Below are 22,378 nucleotides of genomic sequence, written 5' to 3'. Positions count from 1 at the left end.
AGTTTGATTTCCAACACATCCTCTCCCAAACTCAGAAAAAATACACAGCCTTTTCCACTCAGCTGCAACAACTGCCATCTAACTTACTACAGGTAGCCTTCTGGAAAACAGCTTCCCTCCCACCCTACCCCTCACCCCACCCCAAGCTCATTTCCTCATTTATAGATAGTCTCCCACACAACTTTCACTCTCCTGAAATGACAAGTGCAAACACTAATCAGCACATCCTTACATTCCCTTAACCCTATAGAATACACAGTACTTTTGTTATATTATGTTTCACATACCTTTTGTTCCCTTATGCAATTGTTACAGTAATTCTGTGTCTTATGTTTTAACTGGTTCCCAATTCTGTAAAAATGCTCAATATATTCATATTCCTTTTTGCTACCCTTTGTCTCTATAACAAACTGCACTATTCAATTACTCCTTCTCCCTCTCCACCTGCACTGTTCATTAGCCCATCTCTCTTAAACTCACCTTACTTTTCTTCTCATGAACTTTACCTATTCCTAAACACTCTCTCTACCCCCTGCAGCTCATCTCAAAAGCAGTCACACTACTGCAAATCTGTATCTCATCTCATGTCACTCTCCCTCTTGCTTCTACTTACTGCTGGTGACATCTCCCCTAATCCTGGTCCCCAACCATTGACAAGCCATGCACATCCATGTGTACCATCCCATAGACTCAGAAAACAAAACTCTGCACACCTTACTCACATTCCTCTTGCATCTAAAGCCACGACCCCTTTCACTTGTGCACTCTGGAACTCTCGCTCTGTTTGCAACAAACTCACTTCTATACATGACCTATTCATCTCCCGCTCCCTCAACCTTCTGGCCCTAACAGAAACCTGGCTCTCTCCCCTAGACACAGCATCCACTTCTGCTCTGTCACATGGGGTCTCCACTTCCCCACACTCCTAGGTCTGGTAATAGACAAGGAGGTGGTGTAGGTATTTTACTTTCCTATCGTTGCACCTTTCAACAAATACATCCTATCTCTTCCCTCACTTATTCCCTCATTCGAAACCCACATGATTCGCTTATTCTCCCCTCTCTCTGTACATGTTGTAGTCATATACCGACCCCCTGGCTCTGCAACTCAATTTCTAGATCACTTGGCTGCCTGGCTACCCTATTTCCTTTCCTCAGACACCCCTTCCCTCATTCTTGGTGACTTCAACATCCTCCTTAACAATCCCACTGCCTCATCTGCTAAACAACTTCTGCAACTCACTTCCTCTTTCGGTCTGTCACAATGAACTGATTCTCCCACTCACAAAGACGGTCACTCTCTTGACCTGATCTTTAGCTATCAATGCACTCTCTCAAACTTCTCAAACTCCCCTTTTCCTCTTCTGGCCACCATCTACTTACCTGCAACATATCATCCCTTCCTACAATTCTCGCACCTTCTACTCCTCACACCAAACTTCACAGAAGCATTAGGTCTTTAGATCAGCAACAACTTGCTAATTCCCTTCAACCGCTCCTCTCATCCTTCTCCTCCTTTTCCTGCCCTGAACAATCTATCTGCCACTATAATTCCACCCTTATATCCGTCCTTGACAATCTGGCCCCTCTTACCATAGCTCGGAAATCACACACTCATCCCCAGCCCTGGCATACTCCTCTGACACGGTACCTATGCAGATGTTCCCTTACTGCTGAACGGCATTGGAGAAAATCACGGAGTTCAGCTGATTTTCTTCATTACAAATTCATCTTGAACTCCTACTACTCTGCCCTTAATCTCCACAAGCAACATTACTTCTCTACTCTTATCTCTAATCTTTCTTCAAACCCAAAACGTCTGTTCTCCACTTTTAATACTCTCCTCCGCCCTCCCCCACTTCCTAATACAACTTCTCTGTCAGCTCAAGACTTTGCCAGTCACTTCATTAACAAAATTGACTCCATCAGACATGAAATCAGCTCTCAACACAATTCCATTCTCTCCCCCCCTCAAATACTCTCACCCAACCACAACCCTCATAACCTGAAACATAGTTCATTCTCCCCTGCTACTGAGGAAGAAGTTTCAGCACTTATACTGCGCTCTCACATCACTACCTGTCCCCTTGACCCTCTCCCCTCACAGCTGCTCCCTTCTCTCTCTGCTACCCTTACCCCTATACTAACACACATTTTCAACCTCTCCCTCAGCACTAGTACATTTTCCTCATCGATGAAACATGCACTGGTCACACCTATCCTCAAAAAACCTTCCCTTGATCCTACCTCCCCATCCAACTACCGCCCTATTTCCCTCCTCCCTCTTGCTTCAAAGCTTCTCGAAAAAATTAGTATATACACGCCTATCCCATTTCCTTACGTTAAACTCCCTTCTTGACCCACTGCAATCTGGATTTCGTCCCTATCACTCCACAGAGACAGCTATTGTTAAGGTCACCAACGACCTACTTACAGCTAAATCAAAAGGCCACTTCTCTCTGCTTATCCTCCTTGATCTGTCTGCAGCCTTTGACACTGTTGACCACCCTCTTTTGCTCCAAACCCTCCAATCCTTCGGCATCTGTGACACAGCTCTTTCATGGCTCTCTTACTACCTGTCAAACCGTACCTTCAGTGTAGCCTTCTCTGGGGCCTCCTCTGCCCCGTCACCACTTTCTGTCAGAGTACCGCAAGGCTATGTTCTCAGTCCCCTTCTCTTCTCAATCTATACGTCATCACTAGATTCCCTAATTAAGTCCCATGGTTTCCAATATCATTTGTATGCCGATGACACCCAAATCTACTTCTCTGCACCAGAACTATCTCCTTCCGTGCTAACCCGTGTCACTAACTGTCTTTCTCACATCTCTTCCTGGATGTCCTCTCACTACCTCAAGCTAAAGCTCTCCAAAACTGAGCTCCTCATTTTCCCCCCTTCTTCCAAAATCTCCACCCCCAATATCTCTATAACTTTTGACAACTCCATCATTACCCCTACCCCGCATGCCCGATGTCTCGGGGTCACATTTGACTCCAATCTTTCCTTCACTCCTCACATTCAGTCCTTGGCTACAGCCTGCTGCTTCCACCTTAAAAACATCTCTAAAATTAGACACTTCCTTACACAAGACACAACTAAGATTTTAATCCACTCTCTCAATCTTTCCCGCCTTGATTACTGCAACTCTGTCCTCTCTGGTCTCCTCACCTGCCGCCTAGCTCCTTTACAATCCATAATGAATGCCTCTTCCAGACTCATCTTCCTTACACGTCGCTCTTCATCTGCTGCGCCTCTCTGCCAATCCCTTCACTGGCTTCCTCTTGCCTCTAGGATCAAACACAAAACTCTCACTCCGACATACAAAGCCCTCAACTGCACTGCTCCCCCCTACATCTCAGACCTTGCCTCCAGATACTCTCCCTCCCGTCCCCTTCGCTCTGCTCATGACCTCCTACTCTCCTCCTCTCTTGTCACCTCATCACACTCCCGTTTACAGGACTTCTCCAGACTGGCTCCCATCTTGTGGAACTCTCTGCCTCGCTCCACAAGACTCTCTTCTAGTTTTAAAAGTTTCAAGTGCTCCCTAAAGACTCTACTGTTCAGGTTTCTCTTTCCTGCTGTTGTTTCTGTTGAGGGTCCTGGACCCTCGTATAAAAAGGCTAAAGGAGAAAGAAGTGTACTGAGTGTCCAATCATTTTTTTTGTTCAATTTCCCGGTTCCTAAAAATTATCTCCGGGTTTCTAAAATCAATGCCGTACCTGTACTCTATTGTTCAAAAAGATGCCATATGTCCTCTTTCCTGCTGTTGTTTCTGTTGAGGGTCCTGGACCCTCGAATAAAAAGGCTAAAGGAGAAAGAAGTGTACTGGGTGTCGAAGCATGGTTTTTTGTTCAATTTCACGGTTCCTAAAAATTATCTCTGTGTTCCTAAAATCAATGCCATACCTGTACTCTATTGTTCAAAAGGATGGCATATGTGGTGTTTCATGCTGTTGTGGCTGTTGAGGGTCGTGGGCCATCATATAAAATGGCTGAAGGAGAATGACCTGTACTGCCTTGCTGCTCCTTTTAGGCAGGCCAGCTCCTTGCATACATGCCCACAGACTCTGTAACCTGTAACGGATGCCTCTTTTAGGGAGAGGTGCAGCCATAATGCAGGGTCAGAACCTCTGTCTGCAACTGGTATACTTGATTGTGCAAAAGGAAGTAACCTTACCATGGTTCCCTGACTGCACGTCTTGTTGTTATATTTTGGTGAGGGTAATCATGATGGCCATGTAGACCTCCCCTGAGAGGTCTGGAAGTAACAGGGATGAAAGTGCTAAGAATAGTACTACTTTACACAACCAAGTTAGCTATGGGTCCCAGTCCAAGAATACATGTCTTGTTGTTTTATTTGGTGCGGCTAATCATGCAGGCCATATAGACCTCCCACCATTAGGGGTTGTAACAGGTATTAAACTAATAAGAACAGTACTACCGAAATAAACCTAATTAACATGGTTTCAAGAGCCCAGGTTTTATTGTTGTACTTTGTTAGGCTAATCATGATGGCCATGTAGACCTCCCCCGAGAGGTCTGGAAGTAAGAGGGATGAAAGTGCTAAGAATAGTACTGCTTTACACAACCAAGTTAGCCATGGGTCTTAGTCCAAGACCGCATGTCTTGTTGTTTTGTTTGGTGCGGCTAATCATGCAGGCTATATAGACCTCCCACCATTTGGTGTTGTAACAGGTATTAAACTAATAAGAACAGTACTACCGAAATAAACCTAATTAACATGGTTTCAAGAGCCAAGGTTTTATTGTTGTACTTTGTTAGGCTAATCATGATGGCCATGTAGACCTCCCCCGAGAAGCCTGGAAGTAACAGGGATGAAAGTGCTAAGAATAGTACTACTTTACACAACCAAGTTAGCCATGGGTCTTAGTCCAAGACCGCATGTCTTGTTGTTTTGTTTGGTGCGGCTAATCATGCAGGCCATATAGACCTCCCACCATTAGGGGTAGTAACAAGTATTAAACTAATAACAACAGTACTACTTAACACAACCTAGTTACCATGGGTCCCAGACCGCATGTCTTGTTATTATATTTTGTAAGGGTAATCATGCAGGCCATATAGACCTCCCCCGATAGGGTGAGTAACAGGTATTAAAATGCTAAGAACAGTCCCACTTAACACAACCTTACCATGGGTCCCAGAGCATATGTCTTATTATTATATTTTGTAAGGGTAATCATGCAGGCCATATAGACCTCCCCCGATAGGGTGAGTAACAGGTATTAAAATGCTAAGAACAGTACTACTTAACACAACCTTACCATGGGTCCCACACCACATGTCTTGTTATTATATTTTGTAAGGGTAATCATGCAGGCCATATAGACCTCCCCCGATAGGGTGAGTAACAGGTATTAAAATGCTAAGAACAGTATTACTTAACACAACCTTACCATGGGTCCCAGAGCATATGTCTTAATACAAACTCAGAGAAAATACACAGACTTTTCCACTCAGCTGCAACAATTGCCATCTAACTTACTACAGGTAGCCTTCTGGAAAACAGTTTCATTATATTTTACCTACCAAGTTGTTTTATTGTATGTGTTTGTATATTTAGTGATAATTCCTTTTGTTTTGTTTTTATTTTAAATGTATATACTACCATGACTCTGTAATTACAGGCTGTGCTAGTCATAATTTGCATAGCTCTAGCTCATTGCATATTTTATCAATTTTATGTCTGCCATTATGTTGTTAGTTTAAGCAGCTATTGCCCAGTTATCTGTATATTTGTTTAATGGTTTTATTTCACCCCTAGTATACCTCAGTCTCATTCTTATCTCTGTAATATTTTGTTGATGTTTTTTCTTCTGTTTCTGCATGATTGACCCCCAGCTTAAATGTACCCTCCCACTCCTTTAACACACTCCTGCTGGACCATCATTAACCTAATATCTCTCTCCTTTAGTTTGATTTCCAACACATCCTCTCCCAAACTCAGAGAAAATACACAGCCTTTTCCACTCAGCTGCAACAACTGCCATCTAACTTACTACAGGTAGCCTTCTGGAAAACAGCTTCCCTCCCACCCTACCCCTCACCCCACCCCAAGCTCATTTCCTCATTTATAGATAGTCTCCCACACAACTTTCACTCTCCTGAAATGACAAGTGCAAACACTAATCAGCACATCCTTACATTCCCTTAACCCTATAGAATACAAAGTACTTTTGTTATATTATGTTTCACATACCTTTTGTTCCCTTATGCAATTGTTACAGTAATTCTGTGTCTCATGTTATTAACTGGTTCCCAATTCTGTAAAAATGCTCAATATATTCATATTCCTTTTTGCTACCCTTTGTCTCTATAACAAACTACACTATTCAATTACTCCTTCTCCCTCTCCACCTGCACTGTTCATTAGCCCATCTCTCTTAAACTCACCTTACTTTTCTTCTCATGAACTTTACCTATTCCTAAACACTCTCTCTACCCCCTGCAGCTCATCTCAAAAGCAGTCACACTACTGCAAATCTGTATCTCATCTCATGTCACTCTCCCTCTTGCTTCTACTTACTGCTGGTGACATCTCCCCTAATCCTGGTCCCCAACCATTGACAAGCCATGCACATCCATGTGTACCATCCCATAGACTCAGAAAACAAAACTCTGCACACCTTACTCACATTCCTCTTGCATCTAAAGCCACGACCCCTTTCACTTGTGCACTCTGGAACTCTCGCTCTGTTTGCAACAAACTCACTTCTATACATGACCTATTCATCTCCCGCTCCCTCAACCTTCTGGCCCTAACAGAAACCTGGATCTCTCCCCTAGACACAGCATCCACTTCTGCTCTGTCACATGGGGTCTCCACTTCACCCACACTCCTAGGTCTGGTAATAGACAAGGAGGTGGTGTAGGTATTTTACTTTCCTATCGTTGCACCTTTCAACAAATACATCCTATCTCTTCCCTCACTTTTCCCTCATTCGAAACCCACATGATTCGCTTATTCTCCCCTCTCTCTGTACGTGTTGTAGTCATATACCGACCCCCTGGCTCTGCAACTCAATTTCTAGATCACTTGGCTGCCTGGCTACCCTATTTCCTTTCCTCAGACACCCCTTCCCTCATTCTTGGTGACTTCAACATCCCCCTTAACAATCCCACTGCCTCATCTGCTAAACAACTTCTGCAACTCACTTCCTCTTTCGGTCTGTCACAATGAACTGATTCTCCCACTCACAAAGACGGTCACTCTCTTGACCTGATCTTTAGCTATCGATGCACTCTCTCAAACTTCTCAAACTCCCCTTTTCCTCTTCTGACCACCATCTCCTTACCTGCAACATATCATCCCTTCCTACAATTCTCGCACCTTCTACTCCTCAAACCAAACTTCACAGAAGCATTAGGTCTTTAGATCAGCAACAACTTGCTAATTCCCTTCAACCGCTCCTCTCATCCTTCTCCTCCTTTTCCTGCCCTGAACAATCTATCTGCCACTATAATTCCACCCTTATATCCGTCCTTGACAATCTGGCCCCTCTTACCATAGCTCGGAAATCACACACTCATCCCCAGCCCTGGCATACTCCTCTGACACGGTACCTACGCAGATGTTCCCGTACTGCTGAACGGCATTGGAGAAAATCACGGACTTCAGCTGATTTTCTTCATTACAAATTCATCTTGAACTCCTACTACTCTGCCCTTAATCTCCACAAGCAACACTACTTCTCTACTCTTATCTCTAATCTTTCTTCAAACCCAAAACATCTGTTCTCCACTTTCAATACTCTCCTCTGCCCTCCCCCACTTCCTAATACAACTTCTCTGTCAGCTCAAGACTTTGCCAGTCACTTCATTAACAAAAACATAATTTATGCTTACCTGATAAATTTATTTCTCTTGTAGTGTATCCAGTCCACGGATCATCCATTACTTATGGAATATATTCTCCTTCCCAACAGGAAGCTGCAAGAGTCCACCCACAGCAAAGCTGCTATATAGCTCCTCCCCTAACTGCCATATTCAGTCATTCGACCGAAAACATGCAGAGAAAGGAAAAACCATAGGGTGCAGTGGTGACTGTAGTTCAAATGAAAAAATTACCTGCCTTAAAGTGACAGGGCGGGCCGTGGACTGGATACACTACAAGAGAAATAAATTTATCAGGTAAGCATAAATTATGTTTTCTCTTGTTAAGTGTATCCAGTCCACGGATCATCCATTACTTATGGAATACCAATACCAAAGCTAAAGTACACGGATGATGGGAGGGACAAGGCAGGTACTTAAACGGAAGTTACCACTGCCTGTAAAAAACCCTTTCTCCCAAAAATAGCCTCCGAAGAAGCAAGGTATCAAATTTGTTAAATTTGAAAAGTATGAAGCGCAGACCAAGACTCCGTCTTGTAAATCTGTTCAACAGAAGCCACATTTAAAAAAGGCCCAAGTGAAAACCACAGCTCTAGTAGAATGAGCTGTAATCCCTTCAGGAGGCTGCTGTCCAGCAGTCTCATAAGCTAAATGAATTATGCTTTTTAACCAAAAAGACAGAGAGGCTGCTGAAGTCTTTTGACCTCTCCTCTGTCCAGAATAGACAACAAACAAGGTGAACGTTTGATGAAAACTGTAGTAGCTTGTAAGTAAAACTTTAAAGCACAAACCACGTCCAATATTGTGTAATAGACGTTCCTTCTTTGAGGAAGGATTAGGATACAAGCATGGAACAACTATCTCTTGAGTGATGTACTTGTTAGATACCACCTTAGGAAAAAACCCAGGTTGGTACGCAGGACTACCTTATCCGTACGAAGGACCAGATAAGGAGAATCACATTGTAACACAGATAACTTGGAGACTCTACGAGTCGAGGAATTAGCTACCCAAAAGGAACTTTCCAAGATAAAGATTGATATCTATGGAACAAAAAAGGTTCAAACGGTACTTCTTGAAGAACCTTAAGAATCAGGTTTAAGCTCCATGGCGGAGCAACAGTTTTAAACACAGGCTTGGATCTAACCAAAGCCTGACCAAATGCCTGAACGTCTAGAATACCTGCCAGACGCTTGTGCAAAAAAATAGACAGAGTAAAAATCTGTCCCCTTTTAAGGAATTAGCTGACAACCCTTTTCTCAAAAACATCTTGGAGAAAAGATAATATCCTGGGAATCCAGACTTTACTCCATGAGTAACCCTTGGATTCATAACAATCAGATATTTACACCATATCTATGTTCAATTTTCCTAGAGACAGGCTTTCATGTCTGTATTAAGGTATCAATGACTGAATCGGAGAAGCCATGCTTTGATAACATCAAGCGTTCAGTCTCCAGGCAGTCCATCTCAGATTGATTCTATTTAGATGGTTGAAAGGACCCTGAGGTAGAGGGACCTATCTCTCAAGCAGAGACCGTGATGGAAAGGATGACATGTCCACCAGATCTGCATACCAGGTCCTGCGTGGCTACGCAGGCGCTGTCAAAAACACCAAAGCCCTCTCCTGCTTGGTCTTGACCTCTGGAGGAAATCCCACTCCCCCGGAAGAAAAGTCTGACGACTTAGAAAATCCACCTCCCAGTTCTCAACACCTGGGATATGGATAGCTGATAGACAAGAGTGAGTCTCTGTCCAGTAAATTATTGTAAGACTTCTAACATCGCTAGGGAACTTCTGTTCCCCCTTGATGGCTGATGTAAGCCACAGTCGTGTATATTGTCCGACTGAGTATGATGTACCTCAGAGTTGCTAACTGAGGCCAAGTCTGAAGAGCATGGAATATCACTCCCAGTTCCAGAATATTTATTAGAAGGAGGGTCTCCTCCTAAGTCCACTATCCCTGAGCCTTCAGGGAGTTCCAGACTGCATCCCAACCTAAAAGGCTGGCATCTATTGTAACAATTGTCCCATCTGACCTGCGGAAGGTCATACCCTTGGACAGATGGACCCGACATAGTCACCAGAGAAGAGAATCTCTGGTCTCTTGGTCCAGGTTTAACAGGGGGACAAATCTGTGTAATCCTCTGACTGAGCATGCATAGTTGCAGCGGTCTGAAATGTAGACGTGCAAACGGTACTATGTCCCTTGCCGCTACCATTAACCCGATTTCATTCATGTACTGAGCCACCGAAGGGCGCGGATGGGATGAAAAAAACACGGCAGAAATTTAGAAACTTTGACAACCTGGACTCCGTCAGGTAAATTTTCATTTCTACAGAATCTATCAGAGTCCCTAGGAGGGAAACCCTTGAGATTGGGGATAGAGAACTCTTTCCTAGTTCACTTTCCACCCATGTGATCTCAGAAATGCCAGTACTACGTCCGTATGAGACTGGGCAATTTGGATGTTTGACGCCTGTATCAGGATGTCGTCTAAATAAGGGGCCACTTCTATGCCCCGCGGTCTAAGGACCGCCAAAGCGACCCCAGAACCTCCATAAAGATTCTTGGGGCTGTAGATATCCCAAAGGAAAGAGCTACAAACTGGTAATGCCTGTCTAGAAAGGCAAACCTGAAAAACGATGGTGATCTTTATGCATCACAATGTGAGGATAAGCATCCTTCAAATCCATTGTAGTCCTCTATTGACTCTCCTGGATCATAGTTAAGATGGTACGAATAGTTTCCATCTTAAATGACGGAATTCTGAGGAATTTGTTTAAGATCTTTAGATCCAAAATAGGTCTGAAGGTTCCCTCTCCTTGGGAACCACAAACAGATTTGAGTAAAAACTCTGTCCCTGTTCCTCTCTTGGAACTGGATGGATCTCGTACACAATGTAAGAATGCCTCCTTCTTTATCTGGTTTGCAGATAATTGTGAAAGGCGAAATCTCCCCTTTTTTGGGGGGGGAATCTTTGAAATCCAGAAGATATCTCTGGGATATAAATTCCAATGCCTAGGGATCCTGGGCATCTCTTGCCCATGCCTGGGCAAAGAATGAAAGTCTGCCCCCTATAGGATCCGTTACCGGATAGGGGTCCGTTCCTTCATGCTGCCTTAGAGGCAGCAGCAGGCTCCTTGGCCTGCTTATCTTTGTTCCAGGTCCGATTGTCTCCAGACCGCCTTGGACTGAGCAAAAATTCCCTCTTGTTTTGCCTTAGAGGAAGAGGATGCCACACCTGCCCTGAAGTTTTTAAAAGGTACGAAAATTAGACTTTTTTTTTTTTTTTTTTTTTTTTTTGCCCTTGATTTAGACCTATCCTGAGGAAGGGCATGACCTTTTCCTCCAGTGATATAAGCAATAATCTCCTTCAAACCAGGCCCGAATAGGGTCTGCCCCTTGAATGGAAGTTAAGTAGCTTATTTATTAAAGTCACGACAGCTGACCATGATATAAGCCATAGCGCTCTGCGCGCCAGTATAGTAAAAAAACAGAATTCTTAGCCGTTAGTCTAGTCAAATGAACAAGGCATCAGAAAACAAAGGAATTGGCTAGCATAAGCTTGTCAAATATATTCATCCAATGAAGTCGCTTAACTGTAAAGCCTCATCAAGAGACTCAACCCAGAACGCCGCAGCAGCAGTGACAGAAGCAATGTATGCAAGGGGCTGCAGGATAAAACCCTGTTGAATAAACATTTTTTATCCATTGGATCTAAAAAGCACAACTGTCCTCGTCAGAGGTAGTGGTACGCTTAGCTAGAGTAGAAACTCTTCTCTCCACCTTAGGAACTGTCTGCCAGAAGTCCCGTGTGGTGGTAACTATTAGAAAACATTCTTCTAAAAAATAGGAGGGGAAGAGAACGGCACACCTGGTCTATCCCATTCCTTATTAAAAAAATTTTTTAGTAAACCTCTTTAGGTATTGGAAAAACATCAGTACCCACCGGCACTGCATATTATTTATCCAGTCTACACAATTTCTCTGGCCCTGCGATTGTACACATTCATTCAGAGCAGCCAAAGCCTCCCTGAGCAACAAGTGGAGGTTCTCAAGCATAAATTTTAAATGTAGAAATATCAGAATCAGGTTAAATCATCTTCCCTGAGTCAAAAAAAAAAAAAATCACCCACAGACTAAGCATATTGTGAGGTAGTATCATACATGGTTCTTAAAGCGTCGGTATGCTCTGTATCTACCCCCAGAGCTAACTGCTTTCCTTTAATTTCAGGTAGTCTGACTAATACTGCTGCCAGAATATTATTCACCACCTTTGCCATGTCTTGTAAAATAAACGCTATGGGCGCCCTTGATGTACTTGGCGCCATTTGAGCATGAGTCCCTGAAGCGGGAGTCGAAGGGTCTGACACGTGGGGAGAGTTAGTCGGCATAACTTTCCCCTCGACAGAATCCCCTGGTAAAGAAACGCTATGGGTGCCCTTGATGTACTTGGCGCCATTTGAGCGTGAGTCCCTAAAGCGGGAGTCAAAAGGTCTGACACGTGGGGAGAGTTAGTCGGCATAACTACCCCCACGACAGAATCCTCTGGTGATAATGTTTTTAAAGACAAAAAATGATCTTTATTGTTTAACATGAAATCAGTACATCTGGTACACATTCTAAGATGGGGTTCCACCATGGCTTTAAAACATAATGAACACAGAGCTTCCTCTATGTCAGACATGTTAGAACAAACTAATAATGAGACTAGTAAGCTTGGAAAACACTTTAAATCAAGTTAACAAGCAAATATATAAAACGTTACTGTGCCTTTAAGAGAAACAAATTTTGCCAAAATTTGAAATAACAGTGAAAAAAAGGCAGTTAAACTAACAAAATTTTTACAGTGTATGTAACAAGTTAGCAGAGCATTGCACCCACTTGCAAATGGATGATTAACCCCTTAATACAAAAAACAGATTAACAAAACGAAAAATATGTTTTAAACAGTCATAACAGCTCCTACTTTTGAAGCCCTTTTGAGCCCTTCAGAGATGTCCTATAGCATGCAGGGGACTGCTGAGGGAAGCTGAATGTCACTGTTTGTAATTTTAACTGCACCAACTGTAACTTTTATACTATAACAGTGGAAATTGTTTCTATGCAAAATTTAAGCCAGCCATGTGGAAAAAACTTAGGCCCCAATAAGTTTTATCACCAAACATATGTTAAAAACGATTAAACATGCCAGCAAACGTTTTAAAACACATTTTTACAAGAGTATGTATCTCTATTAATAAGCCTGATACCAGTCGCTATCGCTGCATTTAAGGCTTTACTTACATTACTTCGGTATCAGCAGTATTTTCTTAGTCAATTCCATTCCTAGAAAAATATTTTACTGCACATACCTTATCTGCAGGAAAACCTGTGCACGCCATTCCCCCTCTGAAGTACCTCACTCCTCAGAATGTGTGAGAACAGCAAATGGATCTTAGTTACGTCTGCTAAGATCATAGAAAAACGCAGGCAGATTCTTCTTCCAAATACTGCCTGAGATAAACAGCACACTCCGGTGCCATTTAAAAATAACAAACTTTTGATTGAAGAATAAACTAAGTAGAAAGCACCACAGACTCTCACAACCTCCTATCTATGTTGAGGCTTGCAAGAGAAGACAAGAGAGACTGAATATGGCAGTTAGGGGAGGAGCTATATAGCAGCTTTGCTGTGGGTGGACTCTTGCAGCTTCCTGTTGGGAAGGAGAATATATTCCATAAGTAATGGATGATCCGTGGACTGGATACACTTAACAAGAGAAATTGACTCCATCAGACATGAAATCAGCTCTCAACACAATTCCATTCTCTCCCCCCTCAAATACTCTCACCCAACCACAACCCTCATAACCTGAAACATAGTTCATTCTCCCCTGCTACTGAGGAAGAAGTTTCAGCACTTATACTGCGCTCTCACATCACTACCTGTCCCCTTGACCCTCTCCCCTCACAGCTGCTCCCCTCTCTCTCTGCTACCCTTACCCCTATACTAACACACATTTTCAACCTCTCCCTCAGCACTAGTACATTTTCCTCATCGATGAAACATGCACTGGTCACACCTATCCTCAAAAAACCTTCCCTTGATCCTACCTCCCCATCCAACTACCGCCCTATTTCCCTCCTCCCTCTTGCTTCAAAGCTTCTCGAAAAACTAGTATATACACGCCTATCCCATTTCCTTACGTTAAACTCCCTTCTTGACCCACTGCAATCTGGATTTCGTCCCTATCACTCCACAGAGACAGCTATTGTTAAGGTCACCAACGACCTACTTACAGCTAAATCAAAAGGCCACTTCTCTCTGCTTATCCTCCTTGATCTGTCCGCAGCCTTTGACACTGTCGACCACCCTCTTTTGCTCCAAACCCTCCAATCCTTCGGCATCTGTGACACAGCTCTTTCATGGCTCTCTTACTACCTGTCAAACCGTACCTTCAGTGTAGCCTTCTCTGGGGCCTCCTCTGCCCCGTCACCACTTTCTGTCGGAGTACCGCAAGGCTCTGTCCTCGGTCCCCTTCTCTTCTCAATCTATACGTCATCACTAGGTTCCCTAATTAAGTCCCATGGTTTCCAATATCATTTGTATGCCGATGACACCCAAATCTACTTCTCTGCATCAGAACTATCTCCTTCCGTGCTAACCCGTGTCACTAACTGTCTTTCTCACATCTCTTCCTGGATGTCCTCTCACTACCTCAAGCTAAATCTCTCCAAAACTGAGCTCCTCATTTTCCCACCTTCTTCCAAAATCTCCACCCCCAATATCTCTATAACTTTTGACAACTCCATCATTACCCCTACCCCGCATCCCCGATGTCTCGGGGTCACATTTGACTCCGATCTTTCCTTCACTCCTCACATTCAGTCCTTGGCTACAGCCTGCTGCTTCCACCTTAAAAACATCTTGAAAATTAGACACTTCCTTACACAAGACACAACTAAGATTTTAATCCACTCTTTCAATCTTTCCCGCCTTGATTACTGCAACTCTGTCCTCTCTGGTCTCCTCACCTGCCGCCTAGCTCCTTTACAATCCATAATGAATGCCTCTTCCAGACTCATCTTCCTTACACGTCGCTCTTCATCTGCTGCGCCTCTCTGCCAATCCCTTCACTGGCTTCCTCTTGCCTCTAGGATCAAACACAAAACTCTCACTCCGACATACAAAGCCCTCAACTGCACTGCTCCCCCCTACATCTCAGACCTTGTCTCCAGATACTCTCCCTCCCGTCCCCTTCGCTCTGCTCATGACCTCCTACTCTCCTCCTCTCTTGTCACCTCATCACACTCCCGTTTACAGGACTTCTCCAGACTGGCTCCCATCTTGTGGAACTCTCTGCCTCGCTCCACAAGACTCTCTTCTAGTTTTAAAAGTTTCAAATACTCCCTAAAGACTCTACTGTTCAGGGACGCATACAACCTACGCTAACCTTTCCTAATACCAGTGCCTCTCCTCCACTGCAATCCCCTGAACCCTCTTAGCATGTAAGCCTAAAAGTCCAGCTGTTTGTAAATCACCTTCTTAAGAGCTGACTACAACAGTGCAACTCTTGGCAGGGCCCTCTAACCTATAATTGTTTTGTTGTACTCCCCCTTTGTTTATAGCGCTGCGGAATCTGTTGGTGCTCTACAAATAACCGCTAATAATAATAATAATTATTATATTTTGTAAGGGTAATCATGCAGGCCATATAGACCTCCCCCGATAGGGTGAGTAACAGGTATTAAAATGCTAAGAACAGTACTACTTAACACAACCTTACCATGGGTCCCAGAGCATATGTTTTATTATTATATTTTGTAAGGGTAATCATGCAGGCCATATAGACCTCACCCGATAGGGTGAGTAACAGGGATTAAAGTGCTAAGAATAGTACAAGTTAACACAACCTAGTTACCATTGGTCCCAGACCGCGTGTCTTGTTGTTATACTTTGTCAGGGTAATCATGCAGGCCATATAGACCTCCCCCGGTAGGAGGAGTTACAGGGATGAAAGTGCTAAGAATAGTACTACTTAACACAACCTAGTTACCATGGGTTCCAGACCGCATGTTTAATTATTATACTTTGTCAGGGTAATTATATATCTAACAAATCTATCTATTTATCTTCTATCGATTCTATCTAACTATCAATCTATGTATATCTATCTATCCTATCTATCTATCTTGTGTCCGGACTGTTTTGAGACAGCCACTTGTGTTTTTGACAAATTTGAAGTAGGAGGACAGACCAATCACAGGGATTAAACTGCTAAGAATAGTAATACTTAAGAAAACCTAGTTATACCAGAACCACCGTGGGTCCCAGACCGCATGTTTGGTTGTTATACTTTGTCAGGGTAATCATGCAGGCCATATAGATCTCCCTTGATAGGGGGAGTAACAGGGATTAAAGTGCTAAGAATAGTACAACTTAACACAACCTAGTTAACACTAGTTCCCAGACCGCATGTCTTATTGTTATATTTTGGTAATCATGCAGGCCATATAGACCTCCCCCGATAGGGGGAGTAACAGGGATTAAAGTGCTTAGAAAAGTACTACTTAACACAACCTAGTTACCATGGGTCCCAGACCGCGTGTCTTGTTGTTATACTTTGTCATGGTAATCATGCAGGCCATATAGACCTCCCCCGATAGGAGGAGTTACAGGGATGAAAATGCTAAGAATAGTACTACTTAACACAACATAGTTACCATGGGTCCCAGAACGCATGTTTTGTTGTTATACTTTGTCAGGTTAATCATGCAGGCCATATAGACCTCCCTTGATAGGCGGAGTAACAGGGATTAAAGTGCTAAGAATAGTACAACTTAACACAACTTAGTTAACATTAACAGTAGTTCCCAGACCGCATGTCTTGTTGTTAGATTTTGTCAGGATAATCAGGCAGGCCATATAGACCTCCCCCGATAGGGGGAGTAACAGGGATGAAAGTGCTAAGAATAGCACAACTTAACACAACCTAGTTAACAGTGGTTCCGAGATGCATGTCTTGTTGTTATATTTTGCCAGGATAATCAGGCACGCCATATAGACCTCCCCCGATAGGGGGGGTAACAGGGATGAAAGTGCTAAGAATAGTACTACTTAACACAACCTAGTTACCATGGTTCCCAGACCGCATGTTTTGTTATTATACTTTGTCAGGTTAATCATGCAGGCCATATAGACCTCCCTTGATAGGCAGAGTAACAGGGATTAAAGTGCTAAGAATAGTACAACTTAACACAACCTAGTTAACATCTCGTGGTTGTGCAAATGGACTGTTTGCGGTTGTTTGCGGTGCGTTACACTTGAAGTTTGGTCTGTCACTGTGAAGCGGGCGTAACCCTTACCCTACCTGATCGATACGACATCATAACTGATGTTTTAAAGCACGTTATTGCAAACAATTTAGGAATGTTAGGTGATTTAGGCCCTTTATGGGTTAAAAGCAGACTCTGGGGCCTAGTTATCAAGCCGTCAACCTCAAATACGCTGGAATTCCGCAGCGTATTTGTGGCGAGGCTGATTCGCCTTAGTTATCAAAGGCTAGAGACCGGCAAAAGTAGAATTTTGTGACGTAAACTTCGATCCGCCGGACTCAGTCCGACAGATCGATTCTTACGTCACTCCAGATGTTCCGCACACAAGTACGGCACAATCTGACTACTTTTGCTAGTTATCAAAAAACTAGCAGGTACGCTCGGCACTTTTCCGGCCCAGCGTACCTGGTTTTCAAACCGCCACCCTGGAGGCGGCGGATCCCATAGGAATCAATGGGAGTCTAAACATAGCGAAAGTACAAGTTCGCTGCTGCCAGACATCCCATTGATTTCTATGGGAGATGTCTGCACCTAACACCCTAACATGTACCCCGAGTCTAAACACCCCTAATCTGTCCCCCCCTACACTGCTGCAACTAAATAAAGTTATTACCCCCTAAACTGCCGCTCCCGGAGCCCACTGCAAGCTACTCTATACATATTAACCCCTAAAACGCCGCTCCCGGAGCCCACCGCAACTATAATATATGTATTAACCCCTAAACCGCTGCTCCCGGAGACCACCGCCACCTAGATTATACCTAGTAACCCCTATCCTGCCCCACCTATACCGCCGCCCTCTGTAATAAAGTTATTAACCCCTATCCTGCCGATCCCGTACCTCGCCACAACTAAATAAATAGTTTAACCCCTAAACTGCCGCTCCCTGACCCTGCCGCAAACTATATTAAATTTATTAACCTCTAATCTGCCCCCCCTACACCATTGCCACCTATAATAAATTTATTAACCCCTATCCTGCCCCCCACTACACCGCCGCCACTGTAATAAATTTATTAACCCCTAAACCTAAGTCTAACACTAACCCTAACACCCCCCTAACTTAAATATTAATTAAATAAATCTAAATAATATTTATATTATGAACTAAATTAATGATATTTAAAACTAAATACTTACCTTTAAAATAAACCCTAATATAGCTACAATATAAATTATAATTATATTGTAGCTATCTTAGGATTTATTTTTATTTTACAGGCATCTTTCAATTTATTTTAACTAGGTACAATAGCTATTAAATAGTTATTAACTATTTAATAGCTTACCTAGCTAAAATAAAGAGAAATGTACCTGTAAAATAAAAACTAACCTAAGTTACAATTACACCTAACACTACACTATACTTTAATAAATTATTTCTATTTAAATCTAAATACTTACCTGTAAAATAAACCCTAAGATAGCTACAATGTAATTAATAATTACATTGTAGCTATTTTAGGGTTTATATTTATTTTACAGATAACTTTGTATTTATTTTAGCTAGTTAGAATAGTTATTAAATAGTTATTAACTATTTAATAACTACCTAGCTAAAAGAAATACAAAATTTCCTGTAAAATAAATCCTAACCTAAGTTACAATTAAACCTAACACTACACTATCATTAAATAAATTAAATAAATTAACTACAAATAACTACAATTAAATACAATTACGTAAACTAACTAAAGTACAAAAAAAAAACAAAGTTACAAAAAATAAAAAAAATAGGTTACAAACATTTAAAAAATATTACAACAATTTTAAGCTACTTACACCTAATCTAAGCCCCCTAATAAAATAACAAACCCCCCCAAAATAAAAAAATGTCCTACCCTATTCTAAATTAAAAAAGTTCAAAGCTCTTTTACCTTACCAGCACTTAAAAGGGCCTTTTGTGGGGACATGCCCCAAAGAATTCAGCTCTTTTGCCTGTAAAAGAAAAATACAACCCCCCAACATTAAAACCCACCACCCACATACCCAAACCCAAACCCCCCTTAAAAAAAACTAACACTAATCCCCTGAAGATCATCCTACCTTTAGTCGTCTTCACTCAGCCGAGCAGAGATGGAACTGAAGAGGAGACCTGGAGCGGCAGAAGTTATCATCCAAGGGGCGCTGAAGAAATCTTCCATCCAATGAAGTGATCCTCCAAGCAGCGCTGAAGAATTCTTCCATCCGGGTGATGTCATCTTCCAAGCGGCGCTGAAGAAGCTTTCTATCCGGGCGATGTCATCTTCCAAGCGGGGTCTTCAATCTTCAATCTTCATCCCGCCGACGCGGAACATCCTTCTTTACCGACGGACTACCGACGAATGAAGGCTCCTTTAAGGGACGTCATCCAAGATGGCGTCCCTTCAATTCCGATCAGAACAGCCAATAGAATGCGAGCTCAATCTGATTGGCTGATTGGATCAGCCAATCGGATTGAACTTGAATCTGATTGGCTGATTCCATCAGCCAATCAGATTTTTCCTACCTTAATTCCGATTGGCTGATAGAATCCTATCAGCCAATCGGAATTGAAAGGACGCCATCTTGGATGACGTCCCTTAAAGGAGCCTTCATTCATCGGTAGTCCGTCGGTAAAGAAGGATGTTCCGCGTCGGCGGGATGAAGATTGAAGATTGAAGACCCCGCTTGGAAGATGACATTGCCCGGATAGAAAGCTTCTTCAGCGCCGCTTGGAAGATGACATCGCCCGGATGGAAGAATTCTTCAGCGCCGCTTGGAGGATCACTTCATGTCACGACCTTATAGGAAATCAAAATTTATCTAAAGAGCAAGAGAAACTTCAAATTAGACCACAGCTGCTGAGATGAATTTTATATTTTGTTTGTGGCTTAAGAACATGTGAGAAGCACATAATTTACCTATAAGGCAAAGTGGGTCCCAGATATGTTTCTAAGCAGTTGTTATAAGTTTCAGAAATATACAGGTAAATGCTTATAACTGTCACCTGAGAGAGTTCACAGAAATACAGCTAAGCTACAATACTGAAACGAGCGTGGTGTAATGACAGGAGTTAAGGAGTTAGTTAATTGGCTGAGTGACAATAACTGAATATCAACAGAGAATCCCTTGTAGATAAGCGAAGTAGAGATTACAGGGATAATGCTTTTTACAAACAGATAGGCAGTGGTACTGAGTGAAGTACTTTAGTATAAATCGTAGCTGTGATATATATAGTTCGTAAGGTTTACCCAAAGTTAAAGTTACCTTGAATGAAAGTCGAATGGCTAGTTTGCAGATTTAGGGTTAGCTCCTAATTCCCAGCTACAGGGTCCGGTGTTGATGAGTTCAGTGGCAATTGCCTGGATGGTCCGTTCTGTTGGCGTGTGACGTCACCGCGGATTGATCTAATAGATCCGGCCGGAGTTAGAGTTGGTATCGTAGCTGATGGGAATTGCTGAGTTGCGGCTAAGCGACTTAGAGAGTAACAATGCGAAGTTAGATTAAGATGGAACTCAATTAGATGAGATGTATAGGTAGGTTGAGGAGCGAGGAATTAAGTGAACTTCAATACCAAGCAATTTGCTATGAGGCTGACAGACTTTTATAGGGAACAGGAAGTGGGTAGGTATGAAGTTAAAGGCACAGCAGCCCAATGAACTAGTTAACAAGTGATTGCTAAGGAGAATCCTGACAGAATCCCCCCTTCAAAGAGCAACTCCGGGGCTCAAGGACTGGGACGGTCAGGATTCCTACGATGGAAGAGTGCAACCAATCGATGAGCAGAGATGTTGACAGCAGGCTCCCACGAATCATCATCCGGAGTATAATCCTTCCAACGGACGAGATATTGAAGAACTCCTCGATGGATGCGGGAGTCCAATATAGTTTGTACCTCGTATTCGGTGTTAGGGTCCACAACAACCTCCGGAGAATTGGTATCGGAAGAGGAATTCCTGAGAGCTTTATAGGGTTTTAACAGGGAAACATGAAAAGTGGGGTGCACCTTCATGGAATCGGGTAGTGTAAGACGAACAGCATTGGAGTTGACGATCTGAAACACTGGGTATGGTCCGATAAACAGCGGAGCAAATTTCTTAGAAGGAGTGTTGAGTCTGAGGTTTTTTGTAGATAACCAGACTAAGTCTCCTATGGAGTATATCAGAGATGGAATTCTCTTCCTGTCATAGTAGTACTTTTGGGTCTTCTTCGCATCCTCTATAGCAGCTTTGACAGTGGAGAAGTTAGATGTAATGAGAACGGAGAGATCAGATATAATGGGTGATAAACTCTGATTGTCAGAGAGTAATTGAAATCTGGGATGGTAACCGTAGTTCACATAAAATGCAGTTTGTTTGGTTGTGGAGTGAGTGGTGTTATTGAAGCAGAACTCAGCGTAAGGTAAATGTTTTGACCATTGTAGTGGTTGCGAAGAGCAATAGGTCCTAAGGAATTGCTCGAGCCACTGGTTTGACCTTTCGGTCTGGCCATTGGTCTGAGGATGGTAAGCCGAACTTAGCCTTTTATCAATTGAAAAAGCCTTACAGAATTCAGTCCAGAGTTTGCTGGAGAACTGAGTTCCACGGTCAGTAAGGATAGTATTGGGAATACCGTGATGCTTGAAAACATGAGCGATAAGAAGTTGAATGGTTTCGGATGCAGTAGGAAGTTTATGGTAAGGGATGAAGTGTGACATTTTACTGAAGAGATCGACAACAACTAAGATGGTAGTGTTATTGTCAGATTTTGGAAGGTCAACGATGAAGTCTAGGGCAATCTCTTGCCAAGGTTTGCTGGGCGTAGGTAACAGAATCAAAAGTCCATAGGGAGCATGTTTAGCTCTTTTGGAGACAGTACATTCCGTACAAGTAAGGACATGTTTTTTTATGTCTTGATAGATTCCCGGCCACCAGTAGGAATGTGTGATAAGTTCCTGTGTTTTCTTAATTCCGGGATGTCCAGCAAGTAAAGATTCATGGGAAGACTGAAGTACTAGTTGTCTTAATGTAGGAGGTATATAAATCTTATCCTTGAAATAGTATAACCCGTCAGTTTTCTTCTGGAGGTGGGAGATTGGTTTACTGAAGTCCAGAGATTGTTCATGGATGAGACTGGAATTGGTGTCTGTGACGAAAGAGACAAAGTTTTCCAATGGGATAATAGTGTCCTTTGGTAAATTGAAACGTGTGTGAGTAGGTAATCTTGATAAGGCATCTGCCTTGTGATTTTTCTTTGCTGGCCGG

This window comes from Bombina bombina, chromosome 2 (assembly GCF_027579735.1).
Source record: "Bombina bombina isolate aBomBom1 chromosome 2, aBomBom1.pri, whole genome shotgun sequence".
Classification (NCBI taxonomy): Eukaryota; Metazoa; Chordata; class Amphibia; order Anura; family Bombinatoridae; genus Bombina; species Bombina bombina.
Note: the sequence above shows the minus strand (reverse complement) of the source record.